The following is an 18,448-nucleotide window of genomic DNA, read 5'->3' as shown; positions in this document are numbered from 1 at the left end:
CCACATCTGTGCATAATCCAGGATTTAGGAGCGTGATGTTGAGGTGGCATCCTTTTTCTGCTGCCAGGAAAAAAACAAAATAATAAATCTAAAGTGAACTTTAACTTTATCCTGCAGAAGATGAATGAAGGGCAAGAATCTTTTCATCATTTTCTTTAAGAATCAAATCTAGGCAGATTTAATGTGCAGAAAATTTCTAACCCGGATTTCTCAGTGGGAAAAGTAAGAAATTATTAACTGAATATCAAAAGGCAATGAAAAGCTTGGGAAAACAACAAGGCTTCCTTCAGAAAGAAAATAATAAGCAGGACTTCATATTTTCCTGATGAGAAATGAAGGCATGTTTGAGTTTCACTGCATCATATCTTTGATTCGGAAGAAGTTGCAAAAGTATTCATACCTCTTAAAATGTTCCATGCAAGTTACAACCAGAACGTTAATGTGTGTTAAGTAAATTTTATTTAAAAATTTATCTGAAAATTCATTTGTGAGTTTCACATCTACAATCATAGAGACTAAAATCTAATTTGCATTTAGGTCTCGACTTTAACTAGGTCATTTTAGAGTAGGGGGTCAGCCAGCTTTACAATTTAAAGTAATACATTTTTTTAAATTATTTTATTACCATTTCCAAGGTTTGAAATCAAGTTAAAAAATATCAAACTTTTGAAAATAATTATAATTGTTTTATTTTCCTATGTGACAATGATATTTGTGCAAAATGATTTAAAACAACAAAAATACTTTCCAAACTCATGACCAAATCTTCTAGGGCTAATCTGTTGATTTATTGATTTTTTTTAGAATAACTGATTAGTAATTGCAAAGCAAAAGACGATTAATAGGATATTTTTTTTAGTATTTGAATCAGGTGGAGGTACATTTATGCAAGGTTTTTTTTTGTTTGTTTTTATCTTGAATAGAAAATTTATATTTTTTGAACAATTTTAGCTTAGTGCTCTTTTGTGCTAATTGAATTTTATGAGTTTGTAAACTCCAGTTAACGATTAATCGATTACTAAATTAGTTGACAATTCATTCAGTTATTGATTCATCATGAATAATTTGATAAATTATTTCAGCCCTATTAAAGTAATATGTACATTTTTGGCTTAATTTCTCCTCTAGGATGTGTTGTTTTTCCAGCAAATGGTCTAGATCACGTGTCAAACTTGAGGCCCGTGGGCCAAATCCGGCCCGCCATAGCTTTTTATGTGGCCCTCTACTAGACTACACTTAGAATGTGCTTAAATATTATGTTATCAATCAAATCAATGCAGTTTTTCTGTTAACTGCCAAATCAACCAGTCCCTCCAGTTTCTTGAGAATTATTATGGAAATTCATGCAAAAATCAACAAATCCCCACACTTTTTTTGCATTAATACATAATTGGGAGTTTATTGCCGATTTTTCTCAGAAATTGTCAAAAACTTTCTTCGCTGTACTAAACAGCTTCAGCCTTAATGTCAGATTATAGTCCATAATCTATACAGCAAGTAATAAAAAGTTGCATTTACCATCATAAATAAATGCAAACATTTCCAAATTAGTACCACAAACACCAAAAAATAAATAAATCACAAAAAGAATCATGAAATCCTTGAGGGACTGAAAAGATGGCCAATAATATTTAATTTTAAGAATTCATTGATATTTTAACAGTTTGTGAACAGGTATTATCAATACATTCTGGTCACAACCGGCCCTTTAAGAGCATTCATGATCCTTATTTGGCCCAAAACGAAGATCAGTTTGACACCCCTGGTAAAGATATTCAGCTTACTAAATTAGTTGACGATTATTTCAACATTTGATTCATCATGATTAACCTGATTGTTTCAATCTTAATACACACAGATAGAGGTGGTAAAGTTTTTCCATCTCTTCACATCCATAAACCTTCACAGTTCTTCAAGTAAAAGACAGTGAAAGGTGAAAATAAGAGCTCAAGGCTCTTACTGCTGAAAAGAAGTCAGCACATCAGATATTCAGCCTCCCAGGTTGGTGAAAAGCCTCCATTTTACCTTCAGTGCAGCAGGTGAGAAGCAGAGAAGGGTCCACTCAGGCTATACACTTGAATCAACATAACTAAAAATCATGCACAGATACCACTGGAGGCCCAGCAGGCCCTTTTACACTCAAGGAGGCGCCTGCAGAACATGTTAATTATAAAAACGCCTGAACGGTACAAATGGAGCAATAAGAAACTGTTCCAGGGTTTACTAAGACCGCGACGTGAACCTACTCCGGCGCTGGACCTGCTTCTCAATCAGAGCAAAGTGGCTGGTAAGTGACTTATTTTCCTCTTCTGGACGCTTGATGTGTTAAAAAGGAGTAGTAGTATCAATCAGGCTACCTCTAAAACCTGACTTCTAGGTCTGTTATGGCAGCTTTGATTTTAAGTTTGAATAATCTGATCTCTTTTTCTGAGAAAATCTCCTTGGGTTTCTCTAATGATGCCCTAATGGATGTTTGGAGGAGGTAAAGTGGCCCTGCCTCCTCTCCAGTGTTCAGGTAATTCCAGCTGCTCCTCGTTACCTTCAGCTCCTCTAATTCTGGATTCTCTTATCGCCTCCTCGCTGCTGGGACCCTCTGGGGACCGCAACCAGCCAGTCGCTGATCCCACTTCTTTAAAATTCATTGCCACTTTGTCAATCTGCCTTCGAGCCCTTCTGTCTGAGTGACTCATCTCCTCGTAGATGTCAAGAATCCTATCTTTAAGTTTTAGAAATGCACCTCTTAAAGATTCTTCCAACCAGCATCGGTTCCTGCGCTGCCTCTGCACAAGACTGCAAATCTATAAAACAAGATTCGTTTATAATTAAGGTTTCTAGTTTCTGACTCATAAGTACAGGGCTTCCTGTAGAAAACTGAACTGATTACATGCTAACAATGATGCTAATGTTGCTAAAGCTAACTTTAGTGCTAAGTCTCTGTGGCACTGTGAAATAAAATAAAAATTTTAATGCATATTTTCTTAATAATTATTGATATTGAAAACATCAGTAATACTGAAACAATTATCTTAATGAATACATTTAATTTACATATTCATCTCCACTTTTGTCTTGTGTATTTCATGCAACTTATCAGGGTTTCCCCCAGAAAACTTCCTCAGCCCGGTGGTTGGGCGCTAGGGCAGCCATTCATCCAGCATCCCGTCGTCTTGAGTTAAAAATTGTTTAAAGTTGACAGGAAATTTGAAAATATCACTTGACAATTGTGTGTTATTAAAAGATTGGAAGATTAATACCTGGCCGCCAACTATAAAGTCTTAAAAATGCAAACATTTTAAAAAGAAAAAAAAAAAAAAAAAAGCAATACTAAAGCCTGGTGGCTCACCAGGCTTATAATATACTGAGGTAAATCCTGACTATGTTTACTTTATTTATTGATTTAACTAATTTATGAATGCCTGTAAATTAAAGGTAAATATAACATACAGGTAAGTTTTGAGTATAACTAAATGAAGGGCTAAAATAACTGAAGTAAATAAAAAAATTGCTCTTATTAGTTTGACGAAGCAGCTACTCAAGAAAGCAGGGACATTTTAAGATAAATAGAAATATTTAAAATGTCTGAAGTATTTTAAGCAATTAAGTGACTCCAGTCAAAGTATAAGAAAAACAAAAATAAAAAAATATATTAAATTTTCAACAGAATTCTAACAACTGCACACAGTACCTGTACCTACTCACATTTTGAATTTGTTCATGCTCTCATGAGATTATCCCAACAATCCTGGCGATTTGGGGGACTTTTAGATGCCATTAATTGGAATTTATCAAGAAGACACTACAAAATGATTCATATAAAATGTGTAAACAGCATTATTAATGCAGCTAAAAAGCCATCTCTACCACACAGAGCGCATACAGTACGACTTCCACAGCTTCCAGGAAAACTGACACCAACTTCAGAGCGATCGCAGGCGCTCAAAACGCTCTGGTGACAGCAAAGTCGAGAAAACTGGGGCAGATTTTGGGTGAACTGTGGAGGATCAGGCAAAGAGGAGACGAGTGCGGAGAACTTTAACATACTTTCCAATGTGGTGCCATGGATACATTATTACATTACATTTCTGATGTGTGGAGTATTGAGCTGGAGTTGATTGCCAGAATGAGGTCAGCTTCATCTCTGATAGCAAACTGGGGTGGAATTATAAATTTGGATTGAGAAGATTTTTACTCTTCTCTACAGAAACTTAACTACAATGTGTTCAACTCCCAATCCAGTTAATCTACTGATGAAATCCTCTGATAAGAAGTCACTAGGGTAGAGCCATAAAAGCAAATTTAAAATAACTGGAGTTTGGCATAACAGTAAAACTAAGTATAATTAGAAAATAAAGGGTTAAATTGGTCTTGAACTGCATCTTAAAGGTTTTATACCTTATTTTCTATTCAACAAAATCAAGCTTTTGTTTATTCTTACCCCTTAAATTAACAAGTTTCCTAGAGCAGAAACTAGAAAAGAGCAATGGATCTTCAGTTTAGGCAGTTATAATGAGGTATCAGGGAAGATTCAACTTGCAGTGAAAAGGCATTCATTCACCAGATTTCTTCAGCTTTTGCTTTTTTTGTTTTTTTTGTCACATTTAATTGTTTTGGATCATCAAACTAATACCTATAAATAATGGTTTAATAGCTTTATGCAAATTTGTATAATTGAAATTATGTGAATAATTGCTGTTAAACTGTTGATTAACTGAGATATTATTTGTTGATGTTATTTCATTAGTGACACCGAAGTCTGATTACTGTCTGGCCTTTATATTCGATAAATCATTTAAATACAACCGGTCAGAGGCTAAACAATCTCATAAAGCAGCACACCATTAACCAATCTAAACAAACTCAAGGACTTATGACAAAGTTGTTCTCATGAGACGCTTTGGAAACTTAAGTCCATTCAGACGCCAACAAACCGCAGCAAGAGAACAATTGCAAAACTACTCCAAGGATGAATCACTGAATCATCCAGGAGGTCACAAAAGAAACATCTACAGACCTCACCTCCCTCAGTTAAGATCAGTATTTTTCATTTCATAGTAAGAAAGAAAGACCGTAGCAACAACGGCTACGTTTGCACTCACCACATAAATGCACAACTTGACATTTTTAAAATTTGCTTAAGGAAACATGGTCATTTAAAAAAAAAAAAAACAACAACTCTGAGGTAGGATTATTTCACAAAAATGCAATGTGAAAACTTCTTTCGCATCATCTGAGTCACATGATCAACAACCGGATGTTGCCACTGGCGTAAACCATGAAGAAGAAGACAGGAAGTAGTAGAATGATAGGGCGACATGTTTAATGACTTTACATGAGCAAACTTATGCAAGTGAGATTTCGATTGTGTCTCTTAGTTAATGGAAACACACAAAAGCAAAACTGTGGTTTTGTAATTTTTCTGGAATGTGTGCAAATAGAATAAAAATTGATTTATAATCATACAGAGGGCAAATTCCACAATCAAAGCAAGAAAGTTCACACAAAGAATATAAAATACCTATCAAGCTGAATTTGATCAGAATATTCCAATAAATTATGTCCATGCCAATGTGCTTATTGCTCTGCATCACTGATGTCATTCTAGCTACAGAGTTATTCTGTACCTGCTGTTGGAGCGTCCTACAATAGAGCTGGCCTTCATGATGAGCTAACCACTTCCTCTCAGTTGTAGATAAGTTGCTGCTCCAACATATATTATTTCTTCCTATACCACAGAGGCTTCCAGTTGTCCTTGGAGCATATTTATAAGCCTTACACTGAAGTATGGATCTCTCAGCGGTCAATGCCGGGAGCAAAGGAAGGCCAGATGTGGAAAGTGTGCAAGGGTAAAAATCCTGCTTTGAAAATTAGAGCTATATGTTGGGAACTGTAAAATATGGTACTGAATATGTGGTTTAAAGGTATGGAGGCTTTCTCTAAAAAAAATCAACAGAGATTCTTCTGTGATTCAGATAAGGTTCCTTAGTTTGAATAGAACCCTTTTGCTGTTCATCCAAGGTTGTGTCTGCAGATTTGAAGCTTCCTGAAATCAGTAGTTTGAAGGCAAACTAACCATTAGGCCTCCTATGAATTATTCTGGCTTACTGTCGGCTGCCTTTTAACTGCCTGTAACACACTACTCGGTTCATAATTCAATATTCAAAAGATCTTCCTCTGAATCAAACCATTTCGAAACCCAATGCTGATCTCAACGGAGGCTAAATCAGGTCCAAATCAGATGGTTTTGTATTTTTTCCGCAACTCTACTTCAATACATTTAATCATGTTTGAAAAATCCGTCAATAATATGGCAGCATCACGCTCTAAACCTCGCAGTATTCAAATAGAGAAATAAAAACTGGTTTCAACCCGACGTCTCTCTCCATTATCGGTTTGTCTCGTTTGTCGCAGCACATCTGTGTCAGTCAGAGCGCCCATCTGTCTGCATGCCTTCCTGACTGTGTGCAGAGAGAAGCCCGTCCAGCCTTCCCTTCCTTGTTGTTGAGGGTCTGCTCGCCTCTTTCATGTCCTACCTGGGCACAATAATGAGGTTCACATGGGAACACAGAAAAGAAGCTAGAAAATATCTCCGCTCTCATTTGAGGCAGCCCTCACGGGTTTGCGTGATTGTGTGCGCGAGCTGCAATAATGTCTAAGTTTGCCTCATTTGAATAAAAAGATGAGAGAGTCTACAAAGCGTGTGCACACTCCTCTGAAAGAGGACGGGAACATTTAGGGGGTGCAGGCGTGCATGCATGCGTGGCCTCAGATAGAGCACGAGCAGAGATATAATGAGGAGGGCTTGCAGACTCTGAGACACAAGAATGAGTGTTTAAAATAGGTGGGAGGGAGTCTGTAAGGTGCACGCACTCCTGCAGGAGAGTACAAAAGAAACAGAGAAAACAAAAAGGAAAAAAAGAAAAGGAGAGAGATTTTTTGTGTGTGTGTGGAATTTGGGACCAAACAACACAAGGAGAAGAAGCATAGTGGGAGGAGGTGAAGAAGATCACATGCACACAATGTGTCCAGAAAACAGAAGGAGTGAGAGATAGAGGGGATGAAAGACGGGAGGTGGGGAGCTAACACCAACCGCAGAGCGCGCACGGAGAGAGAGAGAGAGGCGATGGAGCCAACGTGGGAAAGAAAAAGGAGAGGCAAGGGAGGCGAGAAAGACGGGAGTAAAACGAGTGAAAGAGAGAAGGGATGTGGAGCTGCTGCGAGCGAGACACAACCATAACACATTATGGCTAATATTAGAAAGAGACGAGGTCTGCTGGAGGAGAAAGAGAGAGAGAGACAGAGAGAGGGAGTGGAGAACCACGAATAAGTCTGAGGATGGGAAGACACACACACACACACACACACACAAAAACACCCATTTAAAGAGATAAATGCCTTTTAGATCAGGAGGTTATTCTGAGCTGCACCCAAGCATGACTCGTTATCTCACTTCACATTTGTTGTGTATTCCTCTCTTTTTTTAACTCCTTCATTCCTCCACTTCATCCTTCTCTCTGCTGGCTCTCAGACTGTGTGTGAAGCTTAAACTACTACAACTCTTCATCCAACCTTCCTCCTCCTCCGCCTTCTTCATCCTCTGCTTGGTGTGCTATTTCTGCTGTGAAGTATTTATGCCGCTTTAACTTTTTCACATTTTGTCACACAATAACCACTATTTGATCATTTTAATTATATTTAATGTGATAGATCAGCAGGAAGAAAATGCTAAATTGTGAAGTAGAAGGAAAATGATCCCTGGTTTGGGAAATTTTTTAGAGATGAAAAACTGAACAATGTTAGAGTTGCTCTTTTACGTTAGCTTTGATTTGTTCATAAGGTTTTTTTATTGAGTTGTTGGATATCTGTACAGTTATTCTGGATGCTGTGCAGTTTGATCCCTGCTCACGGTGAGCAGGGATCAAATCTCCAACTTCAACGTCTCTCTGCCCGGATTTCTAACCAGAGACCTGAAGAGGAGCAGCAAAAGCAAATGAGGTGGATTAGCAGAGCTTGCCAACAACTGATGATCTACCTAGATATTGAGCTGTTAGCATGGCAGTGTTTGGTCAGAGGCTTCTTCAGATTTGTTGCGAGACTGACTGCTACTGGATATCCTTCCTGCCCACAGCATCACCATCCATAATGTCTCTTTAAAGACATTTGGATGACATTAATTTCCCTTTGCAGTAAAATAATTAGTTCTGATTTTAAATGAACTGTGGTGTGCACTTAATACCATTCCGTTGTAGCTCTGGTTATTCCCAGTGTTTCATTAACTCCGCCCGTCTTTCCTGTTTTCTGCTGAAGAAAAGCGTCCTTACAGTATCAACACTGTTTGGCATATTGACCAAGAACAGATCAACGGTGGCCTCATCTCACCGCAGCACCTTCTGCCACATGTTAGTGGCTTTCTTTGGACGGAGGGTTTCTCTTTTTTAATGAAGTGACTTCTAAAGACAGTTGGCTGCTCTGGATTTTATGAGGCATAACAAAGTGGAAGGAGGTGAAGAATCATTGAAAAAATTGATCATTTTAAATATGAATTGTGATTAATCCTTTCGTGTTTTTAAGCATTCATAATTAACAGATTAATAGATTTCATATACTGATGTATCCTGTTTTCGGTCTGGCTTGATTTGATTAAACGAAGTTGATCTCGAGTATTTTCCCTCCACTTCCAGATTATAAGCCTCTTTGTGTTGGTCGATTGCAGATAATTCCAACAAAAACACAGAATTAGTGGCATTAATGTGAAAAAATGTGAAAAAGGTTAAGGCATGATTTGTGAAACCAGCCTGCATGTGTGAGGGAAATATTCTCCCACATAGATTTGTGTCAGTTTCTTCAAAATAAAAAGTTCCCCTCTGGAGACTGGAAGCTCTCTGTAAACTCTAAATATTCTCCCCTCTGTCACATTTAATGCTATTAATTTCCTTTTTTTCATAAATATCCTCCTACTTTCTGCCAAGATTGACACTGTAAATTTCAGAAAGTAATCCTTGTGACAATTTATTGAAATTACATTATTCACAGCTGATGCAGGAGCTGAGTTCAGTTCAGTTCATTGAGTGTTACGGCTCAGGGTCTGTGAAACAGGGCTTAATTTCACCAATTACAACAGAGCTCCACTCAAATAAACTTCTCCAAATGGGCTCTAATCCGCTTTGTCTTTCTGGTATTTGAGAAATCAAAAAAGCTGTACCCTCGACATGGAGATCCACTGGTTCCTTTGTTTCCAACCGAGCAGAGGCGGTTTTCTGACAAGCTGTGGAGCTGCGGCGCCACCAAGTGGTCAGAAGGGTCCAAACCGGCTGCAGCTTCAATTCATTTCATGATTTTCTGGAGGGAGGGGGTGCCGACCTGGTTCCAACCATGTTGCTGTGAGAATCAGACCAGTGAGAAAAAAAAGAAATGAAGTATAACTTGACAGTTTAACTAGAGTGGAAGGAAATGCAGTAAAAATGCGTCCTGTTTTTTTATTTTATTTTTTACTGATTCTTTTAAATGTGTTAAATGAACTGAAAAGGAAGTCAGCTGGGATGACAGGTGTTTGTTATTTGCTTTTGTAAAAAAAAAAAGAAAAAAAAAAAGAAAACATTCTGGATGTTTGGTATCAGCATAATATCATGTTGAATAACATTATGTTATCATAATAATAACTCTGTTCTGTAGGAGTCTTGAATCATCACCCATAAATATTCTTTAATAAATAAGTTATTGTTTGGCTCCAACCATTCAACGTCAGAAACATGAACTAGACGCACCGAGTCTGATTATTCCAACCATTCTACTGAACCAGTCCTTCAAGAGTAACTAAACCTTAAACATACTGTCTAAATTATATAATGTACATTAATATACATTAATAAATATATTGTCTAAATAGGTTTTTACATAAAACTGTCTCAGTGCTGCCCTCTTCGGTTGGTCAGTGGCTACTGCAGTTAGATTTTCGTACAACGGTACAGCTTGATTGATGTCAATCAGCCTCGCTAGCATTCAGGTAGCTAGGCTCATCTTACTCAGATAAAAGGCCGCATGGCGAGTCAGAAGTTGGAATAGCAATTACGGATCAATAATGTTTTTCAGCTGTGCTTCATGTACTTGGTGCTAAATGTGCTAATGGCAGAGAAGCAACTTACCGACACAGGAAAACCATTTATCTGCCGTCACTGATGGCCAGGCTAACTAATAGCCTTAGCATTCAAGACAGGCTCTGCTAGTTGCAGAGAGCGGAAGGGGGCGCAGAGCAACAAAGAGGGTGATTGACGGCGCTGTGGCAGTTTCAACAAACATGTTAAAAAATATTCTTTATAAAAGTTACAAACCCCTACACTCAAAGCCAACCGTTGGCCGCGCGGCTCAGCGTCTTCTTCTTCTTGTTGCTTTTAATTGGCGGTTGGCAAAAATCTTTCAGTAGCATTACCGCCACCTACCGGTTTGGGGTGTGGTTCGTGACGCTCTATTCGTAGATAAAAAAATTCTATGAAATAACTTAGTTTTCTTTAAAAATGTTATAATTACTTGTTACTACCCAAATTCTTCCTCAAAGTATCTAATAAATTAACCTTTTCCTCATTTTTTTTCCAAACTCTCTCCTCATATATCTTCTCTCTTTTTCATATTTATGACATTCTAATATAACATGTTCTATTGTTTCATATTTTCCACATGCATTCATATTTACCAGTATCATGCTTTCCAAACCTCAACCTTACAATCACTGTTTCCTTTTTTCCATTTCTTCTTTCTCTTTAAGAATGCTCTTTCCCTCAGATTTATTGAGGGAAAGAGCATTGTTTATTAGTTTTAACTATAAAACCAGTAGGATTTTGAAACGCGCTGTCTTTTGGCTCCGCCCACATTTTCTAAAGTTTGTCTGGAGGCGGAGTTATACTACCACAGTGGGTTGTTGTTGTTTTTTTCAAAGAACTTTATTTAAATGAAATTAGTATACATCAAAACAACATAATGAAGTATACAACACAATACAACAGCCAAACAACACAGCCAGGGGTGATTAGATAAGAACATGCAAAGACGTACATATTGAGATTGTCCTTTGAGCCTTTTCATTTGTAGAGTCTGTTATTGATTTGATATATAGTCCCATATCTTTAATGAAAAAAGAGAAACAAGGTGTTTTATTAGCAAATTTGCATTTATGAATATAAAATTTAGCAAAGAGTATTAGTAAGTTTATTATAAAGAAAACCACAGTGGGTTTAGTTACACTTCAAATCAAAACACTCACTTCCTCTTTGTAAAAAGGAAGATTTTAAACACAGCCTATAAGGTACTGAATGGTGTTACGTCTGAGTACATCCCAGTTAAAACCATTTAAACCATTAAAAATCCATCAAGTCATGGAACAAAAAGCAGAAACAAAACAAGGCCAACCTGCTAGCTTATCCTCTGAACTCCCTGAAAACCTGAAAAGAGCAGAAGCCTTTTGCTTGATTAAACATTTCCTATTAATTTGTTTCACATCTCACTTCACTGCTCTTACCTGTAGTGCCTGTACGAGTGGTGCTATACAAATAGACTTGCCTTGCCGTTTACCAGCGTTACCTCTCAGTCAAGAAGAAGATGGGCAAACACCTGCAGCTGTTGTCAAGAACTCGGCAGAGCGCAGACAACAAAGGCAGATCTGTAAAGCAACATCGAGCATCAAAGAGTCTGTCAACACCAGCAGCTGAGAGGCTGCAAAGAAGCAAACAGACGCAGATATCAGAGCTGGAGAACAGGGATGGCGCTACAAAAAGCTGTTTACGCTGGTGTCACTTCCAGCTCTGTTACAACCAATCAAGAAGACTGCCGTAAAGTCTTTCAGCTCCACTCACCGACATTAGAAACTGCAGCAGCAGCACCTCATGTTTAGTTATTATTTATTTGTCTCGTTCGATCATTCCTGGAAGAAAATACTAGTTTTTTTCAGATATTGTGAGCAGTATAAATGTTTCAGGCAATACCGGCGTATATTTTCTGTTTGAAATTTGACCTGAATGAAAAATATAGGCTCCAGCAGCTGTATGAAATAAGATTTTACAGGAGAGAATATAAAAATAAGCACTTTAAAAGTGGTTAACCCTAATTCTTTCAATCCCATCCCTCAGGACTCGTTCATTTTGTGCTCCATCTGGGCTGCTTGGGCACATAAAAGATTATTCTCTCCGAATTGCCATAAAAAACAAGATGCATGAATATATCTTTACATTGTTTTATGAGTGCAGTTAGCGTCAGTCCTCACTGGGAATATAAAATCACTTCTGAAAAGCTGTATTTAAAAGTAAATCTGATGTTATTTGGACCTGACAAAAGACCAAAGTGGCAGCAAAAGGAACAAGTTGATTTTTCTGATACTTTTTAAAAGTTTTTAGATCAATATGGGAAGCGCTCTCACTTTTCTTTTTTCTTTTGGGACAATTGTCACAATGCGTAACCGTGGCAACCATGTGTCTGTTTTCTTTACAACTGGGAGCAGCTGATTAGCATCTCAAAGGTTCTAATAACAGACAGGTTCACTGCAACACTGACTGCTACTGGACATCCTGCCTGAAGATACTTGATATGCTTTATGACATTTAAATTTCCTCTGGGATAAAAAATGTATTTTTGAATAGAAAATGTAATGTTAACACATTTTTTGTGACAAAAAAGTGAAATGCTTATAAAGAAGAAATGCTAACGCTGCTAGATATCAAGTGGTTAATTAATTACTAATCACCCAGAAGAATGGGGTAGTAAAATAAATCAATGGTTTCAAGCCATAAAAAATGTCAGAATTACCCCTTTATCCTGCAGCTTTAGAACTGATAACGTTAAGTATAATCCACTAATTAACCTTTCAGGTGATCAGGTGTCCAGGTAATCAATTTAATGAGCCAACAGAGATTGACCAAGTTGCTTACTAACTGATTAATAATCCCTTTTCAAGCCTAGATTGGACTGAATTTGGTTTCTCTGATTGGTACTGTGGCCCATTGAAGCACAAAACACAAATATGAACCAAAAAAAGAAAAAAAAGAAAAACATTTAAGCTGATAGAAAAGGTCCAGATAAGATTTATTTTGTGTTGGCAGCCACTGAGGTCCCCTGAGATTTCAGTTCCTGTCTCTGTGCTGCTCTCTGGAGAGTCTGTGTGTGAAGATTAAAGTACGTTTCTAAAGATGGAAGAGATGAACGCAATCACAATAGGAAGGTTTAACAAAGACTTTCTGCATGATGCAACACCTGATGCGAATTTCAACATACGATGAGGATGGGGACTCTTACCTCTGAACCATGAAAGGATTCAAAGACAAAGGACAGAACAGACAGACGGTTCTGCTGTTGTCTGGCCTCTTCAGTGTAATGTGTTGTTTTTAGGTTGAGTGTGTTTTTGTCGTGCAACGAGGTTCAAGTACTGAAACTTCATTGCACAGTATTTGGTTTTGTTTTGTTGGTTTGCAAAAATGTTCTTTGTGTTTTGTTTGTTGTCCTTCTACAGGAACATTTTCAATGGAGGTTACAGCTGCACTAACAAATAACTGAACAGTGTTAGGTGTATAAAACAGAACCAAACAGAAAATAATGCATTTTTAATCCAGTTTTTCTCCATAATTTGTCGGTCAGACTATATAAAATATCTTAGATGGTCTCAATAAGTAATTCTTGGGACTTTCGGAGTGTTTTCTAAAACTTTTTCATTCATTTTCATTCCAGTCCTCACACCCTGTGTTGAAAGCCTTGTTGTGGAGTGCAATCCTTAAAACACATGGGTCAAACTCACCATAGCTTTTTATATGGCCCTCTCAATTCTAGACTAAACACTAAGTGTGCTTTAATATTATGTTGTCAATCAAATCAACGCAGTTTTTATCTGTTTACTGCCAAATTATAGCAATCAATCCCTCCAGTTTCTTGTGAATTACCATGGAAATTAACAAAATCACAAAATTATCACTAATATTTGGGAGTTTATTGTAGATTTTTCTCAAAAATTGTCAGAACTTGTACTAAACAGCTGCCTCAACCTTAATTGACGTCAGATTATAGTCCATGATCTACACAGCGAGTAATAAAAAGTCGTATACTATCATAAATAAGCACAAATATTGCAAATATTTCCAAATACTTTGATTTTAATTACAAAAAAAAATCACAAAATTAATCACAAAATCCTGGAGGGACTGAAAAGATGTTCAATAATATTATTTAATTTTAAGAATTTATTGATATGTCAACAGTTTGGGAACAGGTTTTATCAATACATTCTGGCACAACTGGCCCCTTAAGAGCATGAATGATCTTGATTTGGCCCAAAGCGAGAATGCGTTTGACACTACTGCCTTAAAACATGGAAAGTAGACAAAAAAAAGTATTAAAAAAATGCTAAAAGGTTTGATGAAACAGAAAGTAATGTCACCTGTAGTGAGTATGTGATGCAAAACTGTTGTGTATAGTGCAGGTATGTTGGGATAAAGAGTGTACATTCTGCAACTGCCTCAAAGTAAATCGTTTTGCTGTGAGGTATTGACTTTTTTAGCTACTGATCACTTTACCATCTAAAACTGAAAGTTTATTAATCTATGCAAAGTCAATGAGTGCCATCTAGTGGTCACATAACAATCAACAGAATTGCTGTAATTTTTGGACTTTATGCCACTACTTTTTTCCCACGTTTTGAACCATGCGGCTTATTGCATTTCCAGTTAAAAAAAAAAAAATTTAATTTTGTAGATGCGGCTTATATTAAGGTGCACTCTATAGTCCGGAGAATACGGTAATCAGAAAGTAGATTAGACTTATTTCTCCTGCTTTCACAAAGGAAAACAACGATGGAGGGTTATTTTCTAACAGCATCATGGTTTGTCTATGACTCAAAAGACAAGAAAAAATTGTGATTTTCTTTTTAAACAAACATCTAAAAATGTATTTTCTTTTAGTTTTTTTTAGCTAAATATCTTAAAAGCTTAAAAATACCTTTTTGAAAAATCTAACACCTGCAGCATCAAACACAGTAATATTCTTTTTAAGGGACCCTCGACTAACTCCACTGATGATCTCATTTTCAAATATATGTTGTTTATTAGTTTTTAACCCAGAGGACATTTCACTAGACAGCATATAAACAAGACAGGCTGTTATTGCCCTCACACATCACTGTGTACAACAACAACAACTCTGTGACGTGATTATTAAAGGAGGGGAAGAACATAAAATGCATCGGGATGATGTTCAAGTCATCCAGCAGCTTTAAATATTTGCAGAGAAAATAAAGCAATACATAAAATGCTCGAAGTTGAAACAGAGAGGAAGAATAATTTTATTCTCTAACTATAATGTGTTTAAACTGACTGACATTAAACATATTTATCATTTACTGTCATGAAATCTGTTTCATTTCTTCTGTTTTGCATTAAAGCACTAAATGGCACAAGCAGCTTTAGTTTGACAGGTTTATTGCCTGTATTTTCTGTAAACAACTCATTTGTTTGCATGAAATGTGTTACATGGCTGTCAGAATGAGATTAAAGTCATTACTGCTTGTTGTGATTTGCTGTACCTACCTATTTGAGTTTAGTCAAATGGAAATTTCTACATATTCTACCAACTGAGTAACTTCACTGAATGAACACACTTGGATGAAAAAAATCTACATACCTGCAGTTTTTTTTATGAACGTTTCAGAAGTTTTACATTTAAATAAATTGATCTGGAAAAATATTTCACTTGCTGTTTTGCAATTATGTTAATTACCAAAATATCCACATAATTTTATATTTTCGTCCATCTTGAAGATGTAATTTTAAATATTAAGTTGATGTTATGATTAGCTAGTCAGTACTAAGTGGCCTTTTTTCCTCTTACTTGAGTACAGCTACTTTTAACTTTTGTTAGAGTGAAAGTGTGCTGAAGTAGTGACAATTTTACTTGAGTGCAAGTTCTGGGAACTCTTCCCACCTCTGCTGCAGAGGACAGAACTCCTCACAGCGTCTCTCAGGGCGAGTCCAGCCAACCTGCACGATCTCGTTTGGTCGTCATGACCAGAGGTGAGAGTCAGAACGTGGACAGACCAATAAATCAAGCTTTTCTTTTTTCCTCAGCCCTTTCTTCACCTCAACAAACTTCAGGAGCCTTGCTGCACATCAGACTCAATCTGTCCCACCGCCACTCGTAAACAAGACACCAAAAATACTCCAAGTCCCTGGCCTGAGGCAAACACTGACCCCTGACCTCACAGGGCCAGTCCACCGTTGTGGAGGAGTAAGACGTCAAATTGAGAGCCGGCTCTCATCCCGGCTGCAAATCTCTCCAGTGTACACTGAAGGGTCATGGCCTGGAAATGTCAAGCAGAAACAAATCAGCCAGCAGAAACAAAGATGTGACCCTGAGGTTCCCAAACCAGAGACCCTCCTCTCAATGGCTGCAGGACCAGATGCTGTCAATGAACGCCTCAAACAGGATCAGTAACGAGGGGCAGAGCCCAACCCGCACTGGAAACAAGCTGGACTCGGAGCAGAAAATGAAGACTCAGCTGCTGCTGACAGGACAGCTCTATAAATTATACTGATATCGTTATACGTTGCTGAAAGTCAGACAAATCTGGTAATCATTTAAGATTGTTCTGATCTACAAAGTTTTGGGGTTTCTTTTCAAAGATTGAGCTAAAGAAAGAACCACAAAAACCAAAGGAAAACTTTTAAATATTTTCAGAAAGTTTGAAACTCCAGACTATTTAGACCAGATTTGTCCAAAGTGCAGCCTGAGGGCCATTTGGCCTTCCAGCACAGATGGTGGATGCTGAATCACGTTTTTAAGAAAGAAGACTTTATTGCTGTATTTACATTTGAGGGTACGCTATAAAGTTTTCTAGACAGGGAAAATCAAATTCAATCAACTTCAAAAGAACTAGCAAATTGGATGCCTGTCCAAAGAAAACCTACTAGTTTTCAGTTTTAGAGATCAGTGATTGCCATTAAAAACTGCAATCAGGGAACCCCTAATTTTTTCCCAACCGATTCCAATCCATTTATCGAACCATTATATATACATTTATTTCTTTTCTAATCTTCATAAATTATGTAAATAATAATAAAGAAGCGCTAATCTAATGTATAATGTTTTTTGAGAATCATATTCTACCCTTTTCCCATTTGTGGTTCTGATTTCCTGATCAGACCAAATGATTGGCTGTGAAAGCTGCAACAAAACGTGCTAACGGTTTCAGTTCAGACGACGTGGGTGAAAAACAAGGACCACAACCCCGACTGTCTTCCACTCTATCACTTTATTTGTGTCATATAGATCAACACAGCCAGACAATGAGTGTGTTACGCTGTGGAACATGGAGGCTCAGTCACAAAATGTAAACGGTCTTCCTCTAACGGTGCTGTCAGCCCAGTGATTGAAGCTCCCATTGCTTGTGATTATAAGTTCAGCAACATATACAAGTCCAGCCAGAAGCAGGGATATGAACTACATTGCTTTGTAAAACATTCAGTCACAACTTAAAGGAAAACAAGGTAGCACCACATAGAGTACGTATATTCCCTTGACTCACAGGTGTTACTTTCCAGAACTTTCCACTTGTTGTACAAATAAACTTTACTGAAGTTATGGAAAATACCATCCAGGTTATTTAAAGTAACTTCTAGGTTCTGGGTAAGTTCCTGACAAGGTTAAGGAAAATACCAGGTTAGTTCCTGAAAGTAATATTTATGGGTTTTTTTTTTACCATACCTGTTTCATTTCACATTGACGGAAAGTATTGAGTAAGTTCTGGAAAATAAGCTTTGGTTATGAACTCAGGTCACTTTCTAAAAGTTACATGTTACTTTCCAGAACTTTGCAGGCAACTTCTTGAATGCATCTGGGACAAGACCCTGCTATAACTTTTATATGACTCAGAAGATACTTTCTAGATATTACCAGGTAAGTCCAAAGAGTATTTATTGAGCCCCACCAACTTTCTGGTAAGGACTGCAACAATCTCTTTCTGGAAAGTTAAAGGAAAGTCTTTGGTAAGTTCCAAAAAATATCTCATAAACAAGTTAAAGGAAATTACCTGTTGTTTTCTGAATATACCTGCTGATACTTTAGGTAGGGGTCCAGGGAAGTTTTAGAAAGTACCAAGTAATCTCTTCAAAGTACCACTTAAAGTTCAGAAAGTTTTAAAAAAAGAAAAGTAAATCCTGGTAAGTACCAAGAAAGCATTCATTTAGTTCTGGTAACACGTTCAGTGAAAATCTTTAAATCAGGAAAAAAATTAAGTAATTTTATGTAATGCTACCAAAAATGGTAAAATCAGTAAAGAGGACAAAAACTTCACTAGCAACCCAGTCAACCGGTAGTTTTCCAGCCACTGAACACACCTGGTGTGACATCACTGACAGGTACAAGTGCAGATGTTAGCCATACTTCAGTCTCAATGCTGTTTCCTTCCTGGTCTATTTCAGCCTTGGTGTGC

The sequence above is a fragment of the Poecilia mexicana genome, unplaced genomic scaffold, assembly GCF_051168715.1.
Source record: "Poecilia mexicana isolate PSO_F unplaced genomic scaffold, ASM5116871v1 scaffold_18, whole genome shotgun sequence".
NCBI lineage: Eukaryota > Metazoa > Chordata > Actinopteri > Cyprinodontiformes > Poeciliidae > Poecilia > Poecilia mexicana.
This window is presented reverse-complemented; position numbering follows the sequence as displayed.